This window comes from Amblyomma mixtum, chromosome 4, assembly GCF_055824585.1.
Source record: "Amblyomma mixtum isolate Tamu chromosome 4, ASM5582458v1, whole genome shotgun sequence".
Classification (NCBI taxonomy): domain Eukaryota; kingdom Metazoa; phylum Arthropoda; class Arachnida; order Ixodida; family Ixodidae; genus Amblyomma; species Amblyomma mixtum.
This window is the reverse complement of record NC_143015.1, coordinates 103,160,822-103,181,819: the sequence shown is the minus strand read 5'-3', so window position 1 is coordinate 103,181,819 and position 20,998 is coordinate 103,160,822. Positions and strand designations below refer to the sequence as shown.

Sequence of the window (20,998 nt, the reverse complement as noted above, 5' to 3'; positions counted from 1 at the left end):
TGCGAAATTATATGATCGAGGGTCCCCCTCGCTTTATCGTCTAACGTGGTTTGAAATAACCAGACGGGGTTAACGAAATTTCCGGCCTGTAATCGTCGCCTGGCGATAGCCTCTGTATTGGTTAAGTTTGGATCTAGTGGTGGCATTAGACGCCTGCCTAACCTGTAGTGCACGGCGATTTCCGCGTATGTTTGCAAACGTTCGTCCATCCCCTGGGGGTCGGGTGGCTCTACAGTTACCCGGAAGTAGAGATCTCGGGCTAACATGTGGGCCGCCTCGTTACCGGGGACGGATGTGTGTGCTGGGACCCAAATTAAGGTGATCTTGCGATCAATTTTGGCTGCGGACAGAATTCGAGCCGTTTCTGGCGAGACCCTGCCCTTTCCGATGTTACAGATTGCTGTTTTGCTGTCACTAAGAAACAAACTAGCCTTGGTACCGGCGCAAGCAAGCGCTATTGCGACCTCCTCGGTCGTATCTATGTTTCTACTCCTAATGGAGGCGGCGGTGACTGGTGCACCTCGGCCGTCGACTACTGAGGCGGCCGCCGCCCCCGACCTGCCACTCGCTGCGTCCACGTAGGCAACCTCATTTGCCCTGAAGTTCCCGGCCCTTTTAACCCGCGCCTCCGCCCTCTTCTCCCGTCTTTCCCTGTGATGTTCTGGGTGCATGTTGCGGGGGAGGGGGGGAACGAGATGGTAGTGTGGTGTGACACAATGATTAGAACATTTGAAGGAGAAGAGCACAAGCAGCATGGTCTCGGAGAAGGTAGTGGTGAACAGATGGTGTGATGTCCGAGGAGCAAAGATATTTTAAGCTAGAAACTAAAGAAGCAGTAACAGAACAATCCCGGAAGTAGTGACGGAGGTCTTCACATAACATCCCGGAAGAGCAAGTTGAAGACGGAGACAGGCCAACTTTTTGAAAACAGAACGGCAATCTACCATGCCCAGCAACTATATTAATAAGAGGATTCCTGGGTAGACGAATAAGGGGAATATTAAATGTATCAGGGATCCAACTGAATAATTTAGTGCCCCCATTGTTCTCGCGCCAAATATGTTCCATAAAAGAAGTGAAGAACGTTGTAAATGGCAACGCACTCAACAACGTGAAAGGGTAGAAATATGTAAATTGCCAAACTGCCCGGCACTACCTGCAGCTTGGTCAGCTAACTCATTACCGAAAATTCCGGAATGACCCCGGATATGAAATAAAAGAAATGGGGCGAGAGGAGACGAACGATGGAGATCTTTCTTAATGGCAATAATAGTCGGATTGTAACAAGCAACTGAAGACAGGGCAGAAAGCAGAGTTAGAGAATCTGTGTAAAATTGAACAGGCGTACAGGAAGGGTTACGAATAGCATAAGCAACAGCAGAATGAAAGGCTGCAAGCTCAGCTGCAGAGGCGCTAGAGGGTGGTTCTAAAGGCAGGCGATGAACGTATGCAATATTTTTGTGTTGAGCTAAGAACAACAAAAGCAGCACCAGCTGAGCGAGGAGTGAAAGACCCATCAGTGTAAATATGCAGGGCGCGTTGACAAGAAAAGAATGCCGCTTTCTGAGAGCTAAGTTGAACAAAAGAAAATTTGAATTTCATTGAGGGATGGTCAGACCAGGGATTAAATGAAGGTTGAATTTGAGAAAGGTCATAAAAGGCATGTCCGTATTCTACGGATTGTCGTAACGTGAAAAGCATAAACTCTGCGCCTAACTGGTCTAGATAAATACGCAAAAGAAGAGCGTTTGGAAGAACATGAAGAGCAGTGGTTCGCGTAGTATTATAGGCACCAGTAAGAGCCAGAAGGGGGTTCGTTGAAGCGATAAAACGCGATCTCTTAGATGGAAAAGAGCCAATGAAACCACCAAGCTGGGGCGGCATAGATGATTGTAGGAAGAATAACCTGATGATAAATTTGGCGCATAGAGAAGAGAAACACGAAAATGGAAATGGAACCAATTCAGGAGCTTCGTGGTACATGCAAGAATTTCCGTTTCCAAATGGTTAACATGGGGTATAATGCTTAAGTGAGAGTCAAAGACAACACCCCATAATTTAATACTTTATTATTTATGAATTTAATTTAATAATTTAATAATGATATTTTAATACAAATTTACCCATTTTTGCGCTCTCTTTTCCAAGCTTCCACTCCATTGGTTTCGCAGCTTAAAGCGGGACTAAGGAGTCCACTACTGGTTACAACGGACAACGGCGACGGTGGCGGGCAACGGCGATGACGACGCCGCGAAGCGGTGAAATCGGCACCAAAGAGCTGCGCTCTAAAAATTCTGCGGACAGTTTACCATGGCTTAGCGCGGAATTTCGTGCAAAATAGTGCTCGAGCTGAACAGCATTATAATTGGTTTTTTAAGGAAAGTAAATGGCAGTATCAGTCTCAGATATCTAGGTGGACACCTGAACCACGCTGGGGTGGGTGAGCAAGAAGAAAGAGAGAAAGATGTGCCGTGGTGGAGGTCACCTCACCTCAAAACATTAGTACAAAGGAACAGTGGGAGGCTCTCTGTCCAGCTGGGACCTGCAAGATTGACGCCAGCTGGATCGTCAGGCCCCGGCGGCAGCGAAAGCCGCAGGGGTTCTGAACTAAGTACTCCAACCACCTCTCAAGACCCTTGAACATTTATTACTGTGCATAATAAACGTTCTACTCCTACTACTACTACTCCGGAATAATTTCGACCACCTGGGGATCTTTAACGTGCACTGACATCGTACAGCACACGGGTGCCTCTTGCGTTTCGACTCCATCGAAACGCCGCTGCCGCAGTCGGGTTCGAACCCGGGTACCCAGGCTCAGTAGACGAGCGCCTTGACAAGTGAACCACCGCGGTGAGCACGCTCGAGCTCCCTATTCACGCCGTTCAGCTCGGCGAAGTTCGTTAGAAGGCCCCGCCTCCCACTTTGTACTTACGACAGCGTCCTGTGTATCGAGTGCCGCCAGGATGGAGACGTCTGATCAGGTGGGCGGTGCCACGAAGAATGACGACATACGCAAGGTTGTGCAAAAAACTAATTCAAAACCAATAAATCACTCTTTCCTAGTGGCCTCTACAAAGCAGTGTAAAGCGTGGCTCGGCCACCCTAGTCGTATCCGACTGGTTAGAAATGCATTCGCCAGCCTCAGGGAGTGTTTTCATCGTAACCTCCATACCACCCCCCCCCCCCCCTCCCCCATCGTTTGTTAGATACCCGGCGGACAATACGGCCCATCTGATCTCCAATCTTGGGGAGATACTGCAGGGTTGTATCGATCTTGAGGTTGCGGCGAATAAAGAGTCCCTACACTTCTACCTCATCGTGTTCAGGGATAGGGCCGCTAGCAAGGGAGGCACTGCGGGTTTGGCCTAAGGTGCACTAAGTCTGATTTGGTCTCGGAGCATTCCAGGCCACAGCGGAGAGCGTATACGTCCACGATAGTCGCCGCTTGTTGCTGGTTGTCCTCGATCTGTCGCAACGAACCATGTGTTGGCCAGAGCGTGATGTATTCGGTATGCAGGGCATACCTGATGCATTGGACATCATCAAGCAGTGCGGGAAGGTGAACCATGGCGAAATTAAAGAGGAGGGGAGAGAGGACTGCTCCCTGTGGAGTTCCTCTGGTACCTAGAGGGTACGGATCATGCTCCTGGTCTTGGGTGCGTATATAGGTTTGCCGATCAGTGCAAAATAGGAGAGTTTCCTAATTCAGCGTCATCTATCGAGTGAAACGCGAAGCCTTAGCTGCCGCCATTAGCTTGGCGAGCCACTCCGGTAGCATCCGTGCACGCATGCAGACGCGACGCCGTCCGTGCGGAATCGCCCGCTTTCCCCGCGTTTCACAACCGCTGTGTTGAGAATTACCCGCATCATGCCCGTTCACTGCTGTGTGCCACTGTGCAAGCAAAGAGGAGTGCTCGACGAAAACGGCTCGAATGCAAGTACACTCATTATCAACCTTTTCTCATTCATGCACTTAGTTCGTGCGTTACCTTGCGTCTACTTCTTTTGTTGTAGGTGTCCTTCTATTCCTTCCCACGGGACGCTTATTGGAAGAAGAGGTGGCTGATTGCCATTAAACGTGACGAGAGGAAGTTTTTCAAGGTCACAAAATTTACCAAAATGTGTTCTAGGCATTTCGTGGAAGACTGCTATCTTCGAAACGTAGCGGGGAATCGGCGTTTTCTCAGACAAGATGCTGTGCCGACTGTGTTTGCCTTCTCTCCGCCGAAGCCTCCGCCGAGAAGAGTATTACCATCTAAGCATAAGTTGATGTTATATTGTGACGACTGAAAGAGAAAATTCAGGGGGCACTTTGGCTCTCTGAAGTGCTGCAAGGCGAAAGCGTTTCCTGGCCACTGTTCGTTTCTATTTACTTTTTATTTTTCATATTGTTTTTTTATTTATTTTTGCTCCTTTTCTTAAGTTTATTGTTTTTATTTTCACATCTTATTTTTATTTGGTGTTTATTTTATTCTTATTTTTTTATTTTCCTTTTCTTGGCTTTACTCGTTTTATTTTATTTATGAAGCCCATGGATTCACTAGATGCGCCTTTATTCATGCTGGAACCTTGAGCCTTTTAAGCAGTGACGCCGAAAGGCGCACGAATCTGCCGACGCGTCTGTCGACACGGCTGCCGACGCACCTGTCGACACTCCTGCCGATGCGTCTGCTAACGACAGTATGAGGCATTAAAGGATTTCGCCTTAAAACCTCGAAACAGGCATTCATGCAGCATAAACTCTGCCACCAAAAGTGCTAGTGCCGCTACATCCGACCTTGTGCCGCCCACCGATGTTGTCACCGAGCCACCGGAGGCGGCGGAAATGGGCGACGGGAGCATTCCTGCCGAGGCCAGCTCATCGAGCAGCATCGGTGACGACCCTGCGTGCGATTGTGTGTGCTCGCGGGAAATGGCGGACCTCAAGCAAAAAGTTGAAGCTCTGATGGCACATATAGAAACCCTTGAGGCAAAGCTTAAGGGCCAGGCAGAGGAACTGAGCTTAGCGAAAGCCTCTTTCTACAGGGTGCAACGTGAAGGTGAGCTTGTAGAAGCTAAAAATGTACAGCTTGAAAAACGACTGAGTCGAAAATTTTCCATTGAATGTTGTAAAGACAGCCCTGAATACATAGCATTCTACACGGGCCTTCCAAGCTAAGAGGCTTTCATAAGCTTTTATGATTTCCTTGATCCAGGGGAGAACTGCGAAAATGTTAAGGCCTGGTCAAGGAGCTATAAGGAGGGCACTAACAATGCTGGAAGGCCCCATTTGCTGCCTGCCTAGGAACAGCTGTTCTTAGTGCTCGTGGGGCTTCGTCTTGGTCGGCTCGAAAAAGACCTGCCTACAGGTTTAGGATTTCACTGGCAATAGTATCTAGGCTGTGCGCGACCTGCATTAGCTTCATGTACTTGCAGATAGGCCAGCTTAACCTCTGGATGTCTAGAGAAGAAGTAAATGAGTCAATGCCAGCTGTGTTTACCACACAGGGGTACTCAAGTACTAGAGTAATCATAGATGCAACAGAGCTATGGCACCAGATGGGACGATCACTTTCTTGTCGAAACGATTTCCCGGGTCGATTTCTGACAAGGACTTGGTGCAGAAATGTGGATTTCTGAAGCTCGAGTTTCAGCCTGGAGACACAGTCATGGCTGACATGGGATTTAATATAGATGACCTCCTTAGTAAGATTGGTGTCGCACTGAATAATCCCCCATTTTTACGGAGAGACTTTTTCACAGCAGAAGAAGTAACCGGAACACAAGAAATAGCAAAATTAAGGATTCATGTTGAGAGGCGTATTCAGCGCACCAAAGCATTCCACATCATCGACAGGCCGGTTCCACTGACCATAGCGCCTGTCATCAATGAAATGTGGGCTGTTTGTGCATTTCTGACCAATCTCCAGAGCCCGCTTATAGGGTGCAACGATACTGAATAATGCATGCGCACTAATTGGTGGTATTTTCATCGCTGTAGATGTATGCATTTTCTTCCCTTCTTTGCAAATGTATAAGGGATGTTACTGTACGATGTTTTATTATGCGGCATGCTCGATTCAATGTATAGAATGCCTGGACTCCATCAGGCACAGCACATCTCCCTTGCATCCAAGACCTCGCTATCTGAATAAAAGGTTGTTTGGTTTATGGGGTTTAACGTCCCAAAACGACTAAGGCTATGAATAAAAGACATTAATATCATTTGTATATGTTTCATGTCGAAATGTAATAGACAGTGAAGCAGTTGTGTTATCATTTTCCACGGCCTTTGATGACCTGTAGTTTATTGCTCTGCCAAAAATGGGAGAAGTTTGTCAAAGTAGAATTTGTCTAGCTTGTTTTTACATAGCTGCCAAGCAGTTTTATCGAACGTTATCCTTTCGATGAAAATGAAATGTGGTGAAAAGACAACAAAGTCTGCCCATGTAAGGCCAGTTAGTGCCATTTGGCCAAGAACTTGATAGTAATGAAAACCGTGGCGATGAAGCCTGATGACTCCGGTCACGTCCTTCACAAGGCATGACCCTTCTATGTTCGGGAAATCTATATCCTTCATTGAGTAAGGACATTTGACCTAACAATTCCATGGCTGCCTTCTTCTGGGTCCCAGACTATCCTATCTGGTGAGGCTCCCAGCCATGGGCAAGCTGGACTTACAGCAAATCCACAAAAAAAAGTCTCCACATCGTGCTGCAGTGCCTGCATTGTCGTCACATATCGGCGTATGGCTTGCTGCTCATTTGAAATGCCGTACCTGAAATGGAGATACCAAAAATAGTCATCCACACTGCACTGAAAAGCAATATCTCCAGTTCACACAGAAAGGCTGCCAGTGAAAGCAGAAATATGATCATTAAGTAACCCATGCCGAACAATATTACCTATCTTATAATTGTATTAAACTTTGTTGCACCAGAGTGAAGCTGTTGTATCGAAGTGCCTTCGAATGTGTGTCTGTCAAAATGAACCGAGTTTGTTACAAGACGGCATGAACACTTATGGCGAAATAACCTGTGCATGGATGGAAGAAATATTTTTCTCATGTCCAAGTTTGAATAAGAATGTACAAAAGCAGGGAGCACTAAATATTCATAAAGAGTTTTATTTTATGCACTGAACTTTTCGTTACTTTTGCATGCTTTCATGCTACCAGTGTTTGTTCACAGCGCTGCTAAAGGTTTCATGGCAGATCAACTAGCCCTTACTGCCCTCTTCCTGCGATTATGTGATGTATTACTACAGGCCCCTTCATAGGCGGAGTCACTTTGGGATGTTAAACCCCATAAACCAAACCGTTACTACAGAGTCAATGTCCCGGCTTGTGTCCATACCAGAAAAAGGCGTCATAAAATGTAACACACTGCAACAGGTCATCCTAAAAGATTGATGCATTTTAAAAGCAGTGCATGCAAGGATTAGTCTGAGCACAAGACTATTTTTACATGTAAAAATGGTGCTTACTGGATTGCACTAACTCGTGACAGGTCCCTCTCGGCAGTCAAGTTCTTGAGCCCCTTCACTGTCGAGTTCTCCCGCTTCATAACTGCACCAAAGTTGGATGCGGTCAGCCGTTGACGGGGTGGTGGTGGTGAAAACATTTATTAATCATAGAGAGAGGTGTTGGGGGTCGTGACCTGAAGGGTCACGCCCTTACAACCACTAGGTGGGATGCCTGGTCAGGCACACCATTGGCGTTTGCCGCAGCCCGGGCGCGCTCTGTTAAGGCCCTTTGGGCCTCGAGGGTGCAGCAACCGGACAGGGTCGCCTCCCAGTCCTCTCGGGTGGGGTTCGGGATAGGGGGTAGGGATGGGTTCTGCTGGCAGGCCCACACCATGTGGTAGGTGTCAGACACCTCCCCACAGTGTGAGCACCGCCCGTCGAATTTAGGATCGAAATGCTGTAGAATTGCCGGGCACAACATCGTGTTGGTGAGCAGGCGCAGGAGTACCCGCTCTATGACCTTCCCCAGCCCTTTGCATGGGGTGGGAAGAGTTTGGTGCGTGGATTTGTAATAATCGCATTCCTTAAAAGTGTAAATCGGATTGAAATGGAAGTCCTGGTCGGCGTCGGGTCCCGTGGGAAATGCCCGGAGAGAGAGCGCACGGGCGGCGGCGTCGGCTGCCTCATTTCCGTGGACGCCTTGGTGACCTGGAGCCCAAACGATAGATCGGTGCGCGGGATCCGAGTCTCGGCTACAATTTTGGTAAATATGATAAGCTAGGGGAGTAACCCACCCTTGCGTGACGTTTCGACAAGCCCCTCGTGAGTCGGTGATTATGTATTTGGAGGAGGTGTCAGAGGCTGCCAAAGCGATGGCAACCTCTTCTGCGTGACTGGGCCTTGAAAGTAAGGGCGTCTACTGTTTTACCCTCGTGGACGACCGCGGCCGTGTACCATCCCCTGGATTCCGGGCCGGACGCGTCCACGTAGAAGCCTCCTGGTTTGCTCCGAAAATGGTGGTCCAAGGCTTCCGCCCGCGCCAGGCGCCTGCCATTATGATCCTCTTTGGACATATTGGTGGGGAGAGGCCGCACGTGGAGGGCGCATCTCCAGTGTACGGGAAGGCGGCATCTCTCCTCTGTGAATTGAGTGTGCTGGATGTGTAGTCTGGCTAAAAGGCGGCGACCCGACCCTGTCTTTGTGAGACGAGTGTATTGGTTGTTGAGGTGGGCCTCCCGAAGCTCCCTAAAAGTGTTCACTATCCCCAGTGCCATAAGGCGGCTGGTAGAGGTAGAAACTGGGAGGTCCAGCGCTCGTTTCATGATTTTGCGGAGGATGACCTCGAGGGAATCCTCCTCCTGTTTCCGCAGGTGGAGGTAGGGAGTCGAATGCAAGATTCGACTGGTCACGAATGCGTTCGCCAGCCGCAAGGCATCTTTGCATCGTAACCCACCGCGCTTGTTGGAAACCCGGCGGACCATGCGGCCCACCTGGTCCCCCACCTGCCGGAGCTTGGCGAGTGTTGTGTCGCAGCGTCGCTGGTTGTGTATGAAGAGTCCAAGGACTCTGATTTCCTTGGATTCGCGAATGGGACCGCTTTGCAACGAGAGATTGATTTGGGTCGAGCATGTGCGCGAGGGACGTAAATGCACGAATTCCGATTTCTGCGGGGAGCATTGCAGACCACAGTCTCGAGCATAGCGGTCCACTATGCTGGCGGCCGTTTGCAGGCTGGTCTCCATATCCCCCAGGCGTCCTTGCGTAGCCCAGATGGTGATGTCGTCGGCGTACAGCGCGTGCTGGACCCCTTCGACCGCACCAAGCAGGGCGGGTAGGCGCATCATGGCAATGTTGAATAGCAGAGGGGACAGCACCGCGCCTTGTGGAGTCCCCCTCGTGCCGAGCAGGAAAGGTGTATTCGGATGTAGGGCAGTCTGTCCGTGAGAAATTGTTTAACGTAATTGAAGGTATTGGTGCCGCAGTGAGTTTGACTCAAATGTGTGAGTATGACCTCGTGAGTTACGTTATCGAACCCTCCTTTCAGGTCGAGCGCAAGGACAATTTTATCGTTTTGGGGGTGTGTAATGGGGTTCAAGATTTCGCGGTCGAGTTGGAGCAGGACATCCTGTGCGCATCTATGTGGGCGAAATCCGAACATGGTGTCCGCGAAGGTGTTGTGTTGTTCGAGGTACTCGGACAGCCGATCCCGCACCATCGTCTCCATCAATTTTCACACACACGAGGTGAGAGAGATGGGGCGGAGGTTGTTCGTGTCGATCGATTTCCCGGCCTTCGGGATGAAGGTGCCAAGAGCAGTCTTCCAGTCAATGGGGAGCGGGGTTTCCCCCGTCCAGATCGCATTGATGTATTCTAGAAGGCACTGGTACACTGAATCAGGAAGGTTCGCCAAAAGTTTGACGGTGACCTTGTCCCGACCCGGCGTGGTGCCCCTCTTCATTTTGGCCAGACCCGCCCGCAGATCGTGAAGCTGGAAAGGCTTGTCCAACTCCGAGTTTTCCCTGCCGGCGTAGGAGTAGGCCGATCTGCGGGCGTCCTGCGTTGTGCACAGGTAGCGATCCCGGAGCGCCTGTGCCAACTGGGTTGTATTTCCTTGGAATGCGTGCATGGCTTTGTGTAGTTGCTTCTGCGTTTCTGTGCGGGTATGTGTCGGGTTGATGAGGGCTCGGAAAAGCCGCCACGTGTTGCGGCTCGACATCTGCCTCGCCGCCGTGTTGCAGCGATCTACCCAGTTGGAGTCAGCGAGTTGGGCCGCGTACTCTGCTGCCTGCCGGGTGAGGTCCGCAATGCGCGCTTTGAGCTTCTTGTTGTGTTTCTGGCGCTTCCAGCGGCGCGTGAGGCCGCGGCGCGCTTCCCAGAGGTGGAGGAGGTGGTTGTCCGCGTCCGTGACCACCTCTGTAAGCTGTATCTGCTTCTTGTGGGAGCGAAGGTGCGATATGACTGACCGGGACCAGTTTGCGTATCCTTGCTCTGTGATATTCGTATTGGTGTCGGATGAGAAATTTTTGCGAAAGGTGGTCCAATTGGGGATGCGTGCTAGTGTGGTAGGGCGCTTTAGGGGGCGTGTATAAACAGTGGTGTTGATGATGCAGTGGTCGCTGCCGAGGGTATCCTCGGTGTTGATCCAGTCTGCGTGTCTTATGTTACGAGTGAAGGTGAGGTCCGGGCAAGTGTCTCGGGTCACCGAGTTGCCTACGCGGGTAGGAAATGCCGGGTCGGTGTGGAGGGTGAGGCCCAGTGTGGACGCCAGCTCCGCCAGCATGCGTCCGCGCACTTCCCTTCCTCCTTACGATAGCCCCATAGCTGACTAGGGGCGTTGAAGTCGCCCACAATCAGTAGGGGGTCGCGACCCGCCTCTTTAAGTTCACGGCTAAAGAGGTCCGCGAAGGTCACTCGCTTCAGTTTCGGGGAGCAGTATACATTAAGTACGTGCAGGGGAGGATCCGATCGGCGAAGGGGAAGGATCCTTACCATAGCGTACGAGTACGGTATGTTGAGATCGAGGTCGATTTCGGTTGCTCTGTACGACTTGTGTACGAGGAGACACGACGAGGGGTCTCGCTGGAACGTCACGTAGTTAGTCAGTTTTGCCGCCGCTCCTGGCTCCTGGAGGGCGACCACAGCGGGTAAAGCCTCGAAAGTTTCTAGGTAGAGGCGCAGGTTCGCGCGTTTCTCCCGAGCCTTGAAGCCTCTACAATTCCACTGCGTTACGGTTACCAATGTGTGTGTTTTCGGATGAGGGGAACGCTTGTTAGGCCGTGCCGCCATCATTAGGATTAGAGGTGAGAGACGGGGCCTGATTGGACTCTGGCCTAAAGCCAGCACTGGGTGGGGGTGTGGCGTTGGAGTCCTGCGATACCGCGTCTCTGGGATTGCAAATAATTTTCTTGTGCGTATTGAAGGCTCGGATCCCCTCGAACCGCCGACTGATCCGGGTAGTTTTTTATTTCATGCAGCGGCTTATGGCTGCAGGGACCGATGTCGAGCATTTGGACTGCATGCAGTTCATAGCCGTTTCCACCATTTTCTCAAGCTGGGAAGTGAGACGCGCCTCCATCGCGGCCATTGCCGACGCGAACGCGGGCGCCAGTTCGGGCTCACTCTCCATGGCGTCGGAACTCGGGATACCCGTCGCGGCAGCTAACTTTTCTTCTAAATTTTGAATTTTGGCGAGCAGTTGCCCGATCTGTGCTCTAAGCTGCTCATTTTGCCGGCGGCTTTCGACATCTACGCCGTAAGCCGAGGAGGGGGAAGTGGACGAAGGGGAGGGAGGAGAGGAAGCGACCCCTGCCCAGCTGCTCACCTGAGTGTGCTGTTGCTGCGCCGGGGCCCGGGCTCCGGCAGCGCCACTTGGTTTGAGGGTGGGAAAGTTCTTGGCGTAGTCTCCGCTAGAGGGCGGTGGCGGTGACTGTTTTTCTTATTCTTCTTCTTCTTCACCTCTTTATAATGGCACATACCCACGTGGGGGGATTGGCCAAGGTGTAGTGGTATACATAAAAAAAATTTTCATAGGATTAAACGTGAATTTTGAAAAATGTATTCATGAAAAACGACAGAAGAATATTTGAAGTGAAATAACAAAGAACCTTTTGGGGAGAATAATAATAATTAAAAAAACAAAAAACGCCGAGACTTTTAAAGGAGTTAGCAAATCAACCTACCAGTTGCAATTATGTAATCATGTAGATTCCCACAAATTGAACTCAAAGCAAATCCTTTGGCGCTCGCTCCGAACGATAACAACACTGGCATAAATAACGGGAGCCCTAACCTGGAGAGAGGGACCTCCAGGTAAATCTTTCTCTGAAGTGCGAACTTTGGACAGTAGAGCAGGAAATGGTCCACAGATTCAACGACCCCGCATTAGTCACATAGGTTTGTTGGAGACCACCCACATCTGCATAGGTATAAATTTAAACTGGGAATCCTGCACCGCAGTCGCGTCATTGATACCTCACACTGCCTGGTTTTACACGAACGGACGTTCCATTTATACGCTAAGTGCTGATAATCAGCAGTATTTAGTAGGGGATCGCGTAACCTGGCTGATATGTGTTGGAACCGCTGAAACCTGGAGATCGCCAGCAGACTGAAATTCGGGACGGGATGCGTTACTGGCCCGTCAAGAGCTGACCTTGCTAAATAATCAGCCACCTCGTTGGAATGAATGCCTGCATGACCAGGAACCCAGACAAAACTTACCTCCTTTAAAGTGGACGGGACAAAAAATCGCAGGAAGCGGCACAAAAAATATTTTTGGGAAGTTTCAAGGGAGACTAAAACTGACAAACAATCAGCCAGGATGATAACATGAGATACATGACACGGAATTTTGTGCAGGGTCATTCCAAGAGCCAAAAATTCCGCAAAGAATATGGGGATATAATCTGGGATTCGGACAGAATAGCTCCATGCCAAATCCTGCGAAAAGATGCCAACTGCAGCTTTTTGGCCGCTGACGGAGGCATCAGTAGAAAGCACCACATGATGGGGGAATTCCGCTATATGACCAGAAAGAATGCCGTTTAAAATGTTTGTGGGCATGTGTTTCGCATGAGATGGGAAGATGTGGTCAAAATGGAATTCCACTGGTGCCGGCGTGTCGTCAACCCACTGCAAGGAACTGAGATCAACACCAATCGGGGTTAAAAGTTTCTGCGTTAAGGTAATTTGTGGCATTTTATACCGCGGCCAATGATGGTAAAAAAATAAGGCCTTCTGAGACACAAAAATAGGAGTACTGACATTAGTCATCGGGTCCAACGACCTGAGGAAAGTTCGCACCGTGAGTATTTGAAAGCGGGAAATTAAATCGGGCATACTGGCTTCTAGATAAAGCAGGGCGTTTGAAACTGATTTTGGGAGACCAAGGCAGAGACGTAGAGCGCGCCTTTCCAGTAAGATTAGGCGTTGGACCTTGTAGTTTGCGCTACCAGAGAACAAAACGCAACCAAATTCAAGTATAGGTCTTACATAAGCTTTGTAAAGTAACAATAATGTGTCGCGGCGCATCCCAAACCTTTTATTGGCAATTCGTGTCATCCGGCCTAGAGCGCGTTCTCCTTTACGCACGTTGTTCTTGATATGAAGGCTCCAATCTAAGGTTGGATGGTAAGTAACACCTAGATATGTAACAGATTCCACTTGTGGAATCAGATTAGAGTGATGGGCTAATGATATGCTGCTTTTTCTTCCTGTTTTTCTCCTTTCTCTTCTTCTCTCCCGTTGACTTCAGTCCGGGAGATGAGGAAGCCGCGTTGACGTTTTCCTCGAGCGAGCCGGTGGCGTTATTGCCACGTACCGCGCCGCCAATGGCTCCGCCGGTGGTGGGATCTTGTCTGTTTCCAGACTCTGGCTTTTCGAATCCTCCATGTCGAGAGGGCTTGACACCGGCGAGATGAAGTCGGCGGAATTTTGCCGTGCAATCTTTCGAGCCCGTGGGGTGGGCTAGTCCACAGATTGCACATGTTGGGTGGCACTCATGTGGCGCAGGGCCATCCTGCGTCAAAGTAACATTTTGGCCGCAAAGGCCACACTTAGATGAATTCGGAGTGGGGCAAGTGTCCGTGCGGTGTCCCACAGTACCACACTTTACACAGGCGGACACGGTTCGCTTGTATTCTCGGACGGGGGTAAGTTCCCCGTTGTAGTGGACGTACCGCGGGACCACCTTTCCCACAAAGGTGATCACCGCGATGGACGATTTTCCAAGGCGGCGAATGCTGGCAATCTGCCCGCCTCGCCAGGCAATTTGGGCGGTGAGCGTTGCGCTGGTTTCCTCGTCGGCGATGCCTCCGATGACGCCGCGGCATACGTCTCCGGTTTGTTTCAAATGCCCGTGTACGGGCAGGGTGCCTTTGCTCGTGGTCAAACTGATATCGCCGATCAGGTGATCGGCGAGGTGCGGATTCCGTACGCCTACAAAGAGCAGATTCTGCTCCCAGGCGGGGACGATGTTGAGAATGTTCTCGGCAGCAGAGATGCCGAGGTGCGAGTTCAGAGCTTTGCCCAACTCACCACGTCGGAAGGTGTTCCGTAGGTCGGCGGTGACAGTGGGCTTGAGGATGACAACGTAGTCTTCAGGGTGCATCTGTGGCATAGGACGGGGCTTCCACTGACGCGACTGGGCTTGTTTTCTAGGTGGTGAGGCAGGCCCGTGTGTGAGGCCTTGCTGCGTAGCTTGGGAGGCCGGCGATGTGGCAGCCTGCTTGTTGGAGCCGGCTCTGCCCCGCCGGTTGACGAGTTGGAAGAGCTCCTCGTGCTCGAAACGGGCAGGTTCAGCAGGAGCTTCAGGTTGGGTAGCTGGAACAGTCGTCCAGGCCATTTCGGAAGGGTCGTAGCCCCTGAGAGGGGCTTGAGAAGCCATCTTGAGAACTAGCGAGGGTGTCACCGCCGCGGGAGCGACGCAGCCGTTAGGCGTAGCGTCCACTCCTCGCGGCAAAATGGAAATCTCCCCTCACAATGCGAAAATTTGGCCCACCTGGTGAAATTTGGTGGCTCCAGAGTCCTGGTGATGTTAGGAATCCACTCGTTCAAATTTTAAGAGAGGCCGAATTGATGCGCCGCAAGAATTAGCGACACTTGACGGAGCCGATATGGCATGCGTCCCTTCGCGTTCTAGCGTCTCCACGGTCCAGCCGTTGACGGCGGACTGCCTTCCATGCAGCACTCTTATTTTGCCCACGGGTACTTTTCTCCAGTTGAAGACCCTCGGTGATGGTGAGAGTTAGTGACTGCAAAAAAAAAACAGAATAATATGCTTGCTTACGTAAAACCAGGCAGGCTCCAGCAGCAGCTCTGCTTCGACTAGCAGATTTGTATTTGAGAGCAAGAACAATTTGCTGTGCATGATGGTTGACGGCGGACTGCCTTCCATGCAGCACTCTTATTTTGCCCACGGGTACTTTTCTCCAGTTGAAGAGCCTCGGTGATGGTGAGAGTTAGTGACTGCAAAAAAAAACAGAATAATATGCTTGCTTAGGTAAAACCAGGTAGACTCCAGCAGCAGCTCTGCTTCGACTAGCAGATTTGTATTTGAGAGCAACAACAATTTGCTGTGCATGATGGTTGAAATATATGTGCACATATGTTTACGCAGAATAAGTAGCTACATTCAGCACTTTAACATATTAATACACCATCCTGCGTTATACGCACGTATGGTATATGCACTTAAGAAAATAAAACTCAAAGCTGCAGCTGTGGAAATTTTTTGGACATACTAGCCACATTCTTCTTACCAAACATTATTCAAATGCGACATGTGTATTTACCTCAATTATGGCTTTCTGTGGTGGTGGCAGGTGTTGAGCTGAAGCCACATACACTGATGTTGAACGGATTATAGCTGGTTCTGGTGGAACAGAGTCGGCGCCTCTCACTGTGGAACCCAACTTGATGTCTGTACTAACATGGCTTGAGAAATGGTGAGGCACTAATGGCTTCCGGCACCATAACATACTCCCTTCGCAAGTTTCTCCATAGGAAGAATTTGCTGTTTTCACTGTCATTGCCTGCAAGTGCTCTGAAAATGGGGTTGGTTCCAGTGCTGAGAGGTCTCGTCCGAATTTCAGAGCAGCCTTTTTGACATCCCCTGCAAGCCTGGGTTTTTTGCGCGCTTCGTAAAGTCGAGAAGCCGTGGCACACTCCAGACCATCGGGCCGTACGGATCTTGTCTCCACGCGGTCGCCTCCACTTCTGCGGCAGTTCCGTGCAAGACAACTCAGGCGGCAGTTCTTCGTATCCTTGCTCCTTTAGTAGCACAATAGACTTCAGCAATGCCGGAGCGTGGTATCACGCACCGTTCTCCCCGCGCAGCGCACTCACATGTGCAGCCTTCGATGAAGCCGTCTTGCGTTATCACAGCACTGACTTGATAATGCGATGCAGTCTTCTGGCTTCTAAAGCATCGAGCGGGCACACGCACGAACGTGCAGTCACTGCAAAATAAAAAAAGACGATCAAAGTAACTAACATTCCTTACAGCACGAACGAAGTGAAAAAATAGCAGGCACTCGGTTTAACTAGCCATGCCTGCTCTCCAGTGCAGCCCCATAAAGAATGAGAGTTTGTATGACAGTTTAGAGAACACAATGATCATTTATATAGCAAAGAGCGCTGGAAAACAATAAAAGCACAGTCGCACAATGTGGCAGCTTACCGTATAGTGAATGATGACGTTTCGATGGAATCGCACTGAATGTAGCTTTCGGCGACAAACTTGTGGCTGCGGTCATCGTTCCGCTTGCCGAGGCTCCTTGAAGCGCTGTAAGCTTGTATTCTGTCGGTGATCAGGCTCTTCGGAATAATAGAGAGGCTTCTGGTCCACGACATTGCTAAGGAAGGAGAGTTACACTGTCCAAATGGGCTCAGTAAAGCAAGGGTGAACGCGGAGGCTATCAAAGCAGCGTAGCAGCGGGAGCCGTCGCCAAGCTAATGGCGGACGACACCGGCGACCAGTGTTGCCGGACCGAATTAGGAAATTCTCCTATCGTCTGATCTACCTAAACGTCTTGTGGCCACAGTTCGTCTGTGACTAATACGGTACTTCATCTCCACTTGCAGAAATGTGACAAGAATGCACTAGAGGCGATCCACCGCAAAATTGCAGAGCGCACCTTCGACGTCCCCATCACGACGTCCAGTCAACGGCTCATCGATGACCAACACCTTTGAGGAGCTACGCGAGGCGCACTTCCACAATCACTACCTGCGGTTGAACAAATCCTCAGCCGCCAAAAGCCCCTTAAACCGCCTGCGCATTGCCTACAAAACGCATGCAGTGGAAAGGAAGACGGTTCCAGACGACTGGCGCCACGCGGTGCAGCTCCAGCCTCTGCCACAGAAGATGACGAAGGAGACTCAAAATGGCTGTCAAACCGCGCGCTTGACGGCCCTTAAAGGGGCCCAGAAACACAATCTTAGTTAATTGTTCTGCCTGTTGATTGCATACAGTGAGTTATAATGGTGCTATTAGCATCGGTAATACCGCGTACATTCCGTTTTTTAATATTTTAATGTCCTCCCAAAAACAACTTCATGGCTCTGATGGTGTCGCCACACAGTGGCGGGTTTCTAGCAGCGGATATGACATTCAAATATTCAAATATTCAAATATTTATTCCAACATTACACCATACAGATATAATGTCGAGGATGGCAGGCAAAAAGCCTCCTGGAGGCTTGACCGGTCCTGCATCCTGGTGTACACTTGGCAGAGCGGCGGTGGCAGTCAGCTCATCAAAACACAAGAAGTGAATAAAGAAAGCCCAAAACAAAACATAGAAACATTCACAAATATGTATGAAGGAGAGACAGAGGTATTAAGGAAATAATAAAGACAAAAATATATTATATTACATTTTATGCAGTATAGGAGCGTATGAAGGCTTTAAAGTTTGACGGGTTCATGCTTAGAATGTCGATACCCATTTCAATTAGAGAATTTAACAACCTTGGTAAATTATTCTCAAGCATCTGTTTGCTATAATTAGTTCTGTATCTCGAAACATTCCATATTTCTGCGCGGCGTGTGGTGTAGGCAGGTACATTCTGATGCAGGTTCGCGATTTTCACTAACGTAAAATTATGTTTCCTGCTGCTATAGTAAAAATCCCGCAGAAGTCTGTATGTGTAAATGTCGTGAATCTTTCTTATGTTATACTTCTCGAAGAGTGGTTCAGTGTGTTCCGTAAAGGATACATTGGCAATAATACGTAGAGCCCTTTTCTGCATGATTAATATATTATTAAGATTTGATTGTGTCGTTGTACCCCATACTAAATGACCATAATTAATGTGCGAGGCAAACAAGGCATTATACAAAAGTATTTTAACAAAAGTAGGAAAAATGTGTCGATTGCGATTTAGCATACCAACCGTACTGCTTAGCTTCTTGAGGACTGAATCTGCATGCTCGTCCCATTGTAGGCTGCTGGAGAAGGTTACACCAAGAATTTTAATTGAGTTAACAACCTCAATTTGCATAGACTCGAACAGTATATTATGGTACTGTGGGATTTCTTTTCCTTGAGTTCGGAAAATTACTGCTTTTGTTTTACTGCAATTAACCTGTAGGCAATTTTTTTTCGACCAAATCGAAAGTCTCCCGAGAAGTTCATTTGCCATTCTTATTAATTCAGTGTAATTGCGGGACGATAAAAAAATACTCGTGTCATCTGCGTACATTATAAATTTTGCTTCTTGATAAATCGATACTATATCATTAACATAAATGTTAAAAAGTAGCGGCCCGAGAATACTTCCCTGTGGTACACCTGAGATTATGCTCTGGGTTTGCGATTTGAATTCGCTTAATGAGACAAATTGGTGCCTGTTTTTGAGGTAGGAAGATAATAAAGCGAGAGGTGTGCCCCTTACGCCGTACCATTCTAGTTTATTGAGGAGAATATTGTGATTGATATGGTCAAACGCCTGAGTGTAATCAACAAATATACCGAGAGTTAAAAGCTTGTTTTCAAAGTTTCTTAATATGTGCTCTTTCTGATCTAAAAGCGCTAGTTCTGTGGACTTCTCTTTCTGAAATCCATACTGTGCTTCGGTTATAAGCTCGTGTTTACTGCAAAATGAAGACAGCCTATTGAGGATAATTTTCTCAAAACCTTTAGAAAAAATGGGGAGAATCGATATTGGACGGTAGTTTTTTATATTCTGTTTGTCGCCTTTTTTAAAAATAGGAATTACTCTTGCGGTTTTCATTCTGTCGGGAAAAACCCCGCAAGAGATACACATGTTATAAATGTACACCAGTATAGGGGCGAGTTCACGTATGGCATATTTAACAGGCCGTATCTGTAGGTCGTCCATGTCGCAGCTGCGTGAATTTTTAAGGTTGAGATAAATGGAACACACCTCCTCACTGTCAGTTGGCGCGAAAAAAATGGAATTATTGTTTCTAGGTGCTGTGAGGTCATTGCTAGGACGAGCATTCTGGTCTGTATCTTTTGTTACAAAGTACTGATTAAATGCATCAGCAAGCTCCTGGTCTCTCACTAAGCGTCCATTTAACGAAATCTCTTGTGGTTGTTCCCCCTTCTGTTTCCGTCCTGTAAGAGCATTTACCTTGTTCCAGAGTTTAGCCGTCTGTCCGGTACAGGATACAAGTTCCTGAATATAATACGCGTCTCTTGCTATTCTTAACTCCTTAGTTAACTTATTTCTGAAGGTCTTAAACAATTTGAGATGTGAGGGTTCTCGAGTTTTTAGAAATTTCGCATACAACCTGTCTCGTTTTCTAATTTTCCTTAAAAGCTCATTGGTTACCCAAGGCTTACGAATCTTTTTATTTATTTTTTGCTCTTTAGAGACAAAGTGTTTCCTGTATACTGTCACAAAGTGACTTATGAAGGTATCATAAGCCTCCTGTGCTGTATGTTGTAAAAACACGGTATCCCAGCAAGTACCTTGTATGTCGATCACCTGGCGCGAGCTTGATGACCGGACAAACAGTAAATATACTGCAAATTGTGTGAATAAATAGAGACACATTTTGTCACCTGTCTGCGTTCTATATTAGATCAACAAAAACAATTTGTTTGTCTTAGATAAAAGCCCTGCAAAGCAAGTAAAATAAAAATACACCACCAGGGGCGCTCTGGCATGGAAACAACGCTGCCAGTCTCACAGAGAGCAGGCAACCGTGGAGTACAAACTTCCGCGACGTGCTCTGGCTGGCTGTTTTGATTGGTTGCGCCAGGTGCCGTCATTGGGAGAGCGAAATAGGAGTGGGAAGCCCCGCCAAAATCGAGTTGAGGGCAGCGTTTTGTTTGCTTGTATTTTGAAATTTCTTCACTGAATAACTCCCGTTCCTGTGCATCGATTCCTGTAATTCTTTTTAAGTCAGCATCTGTGTGACATAAAGAACCCACCTGAAGTATAGCCCGTATTCCCCCAGGCAGTGTTTCGCAGCCCCTTTAACGACCGCTATGGCTCTCGCTAAGGAGTCTTCTACACGGATGCTGGTGGCCCACACAACGGGGGATGGTATACGGCCGCAATAATCCATCAAAATACGTACGTTCAGGGACTCACTTTCCGTGCGCCCAACATTACACACGCGGAGGAGGTCGCCATAGCACTCGCCGCTCCAGAACCATACTCCCGGCTAATCATTGCCGACTCCCGGGCAGCGTGTAAAAATCCACAACAAGGACGCATACCTCAACGTGCCGCCAAAATGTGACATAGATGCGGTACCGCGACACCCCGAACACACGTGTCATCATCCGGACCCCAGCACATGCTGGACTAGAGGGAAACGAGGTTGCAGACGCCTCAACCTGCGCGCTCAACCACCGAGCATCGCCTCGACACTCAATGCCTGAGGTATCAGAACCTAATCCGGCTATCACCTACAAGCAAATTATTCAATTTTATCAAACATCGCATACCCGCTTTCATCCCCCTGCGAAAGGGCTAACAAAAAGCGACGAGCGTTGGCTCCTTCGCTTGTATACCATCACGGTACTGTGGCCGGCGGCTGTCGGCGGTGTTCAGCATGCGCTGTACGCCGATG

At 49.0% G+C, this 20,998-nt stretch overlaps 1 pseudogene; it reads right to left on the bottom strand.

Annotated features, from left to right (window-relative positions):
- Window positions 1-5,632: 5,632 nt before the first annotated feature.
- Window positions 5,633-17,096, bottom strand: LOC149347659 (uncharacterized; annotated as a pseudogene).
- Between the last annotated feature and the right edge of the window lie 3,902 nt (window positions 17,097-20,998).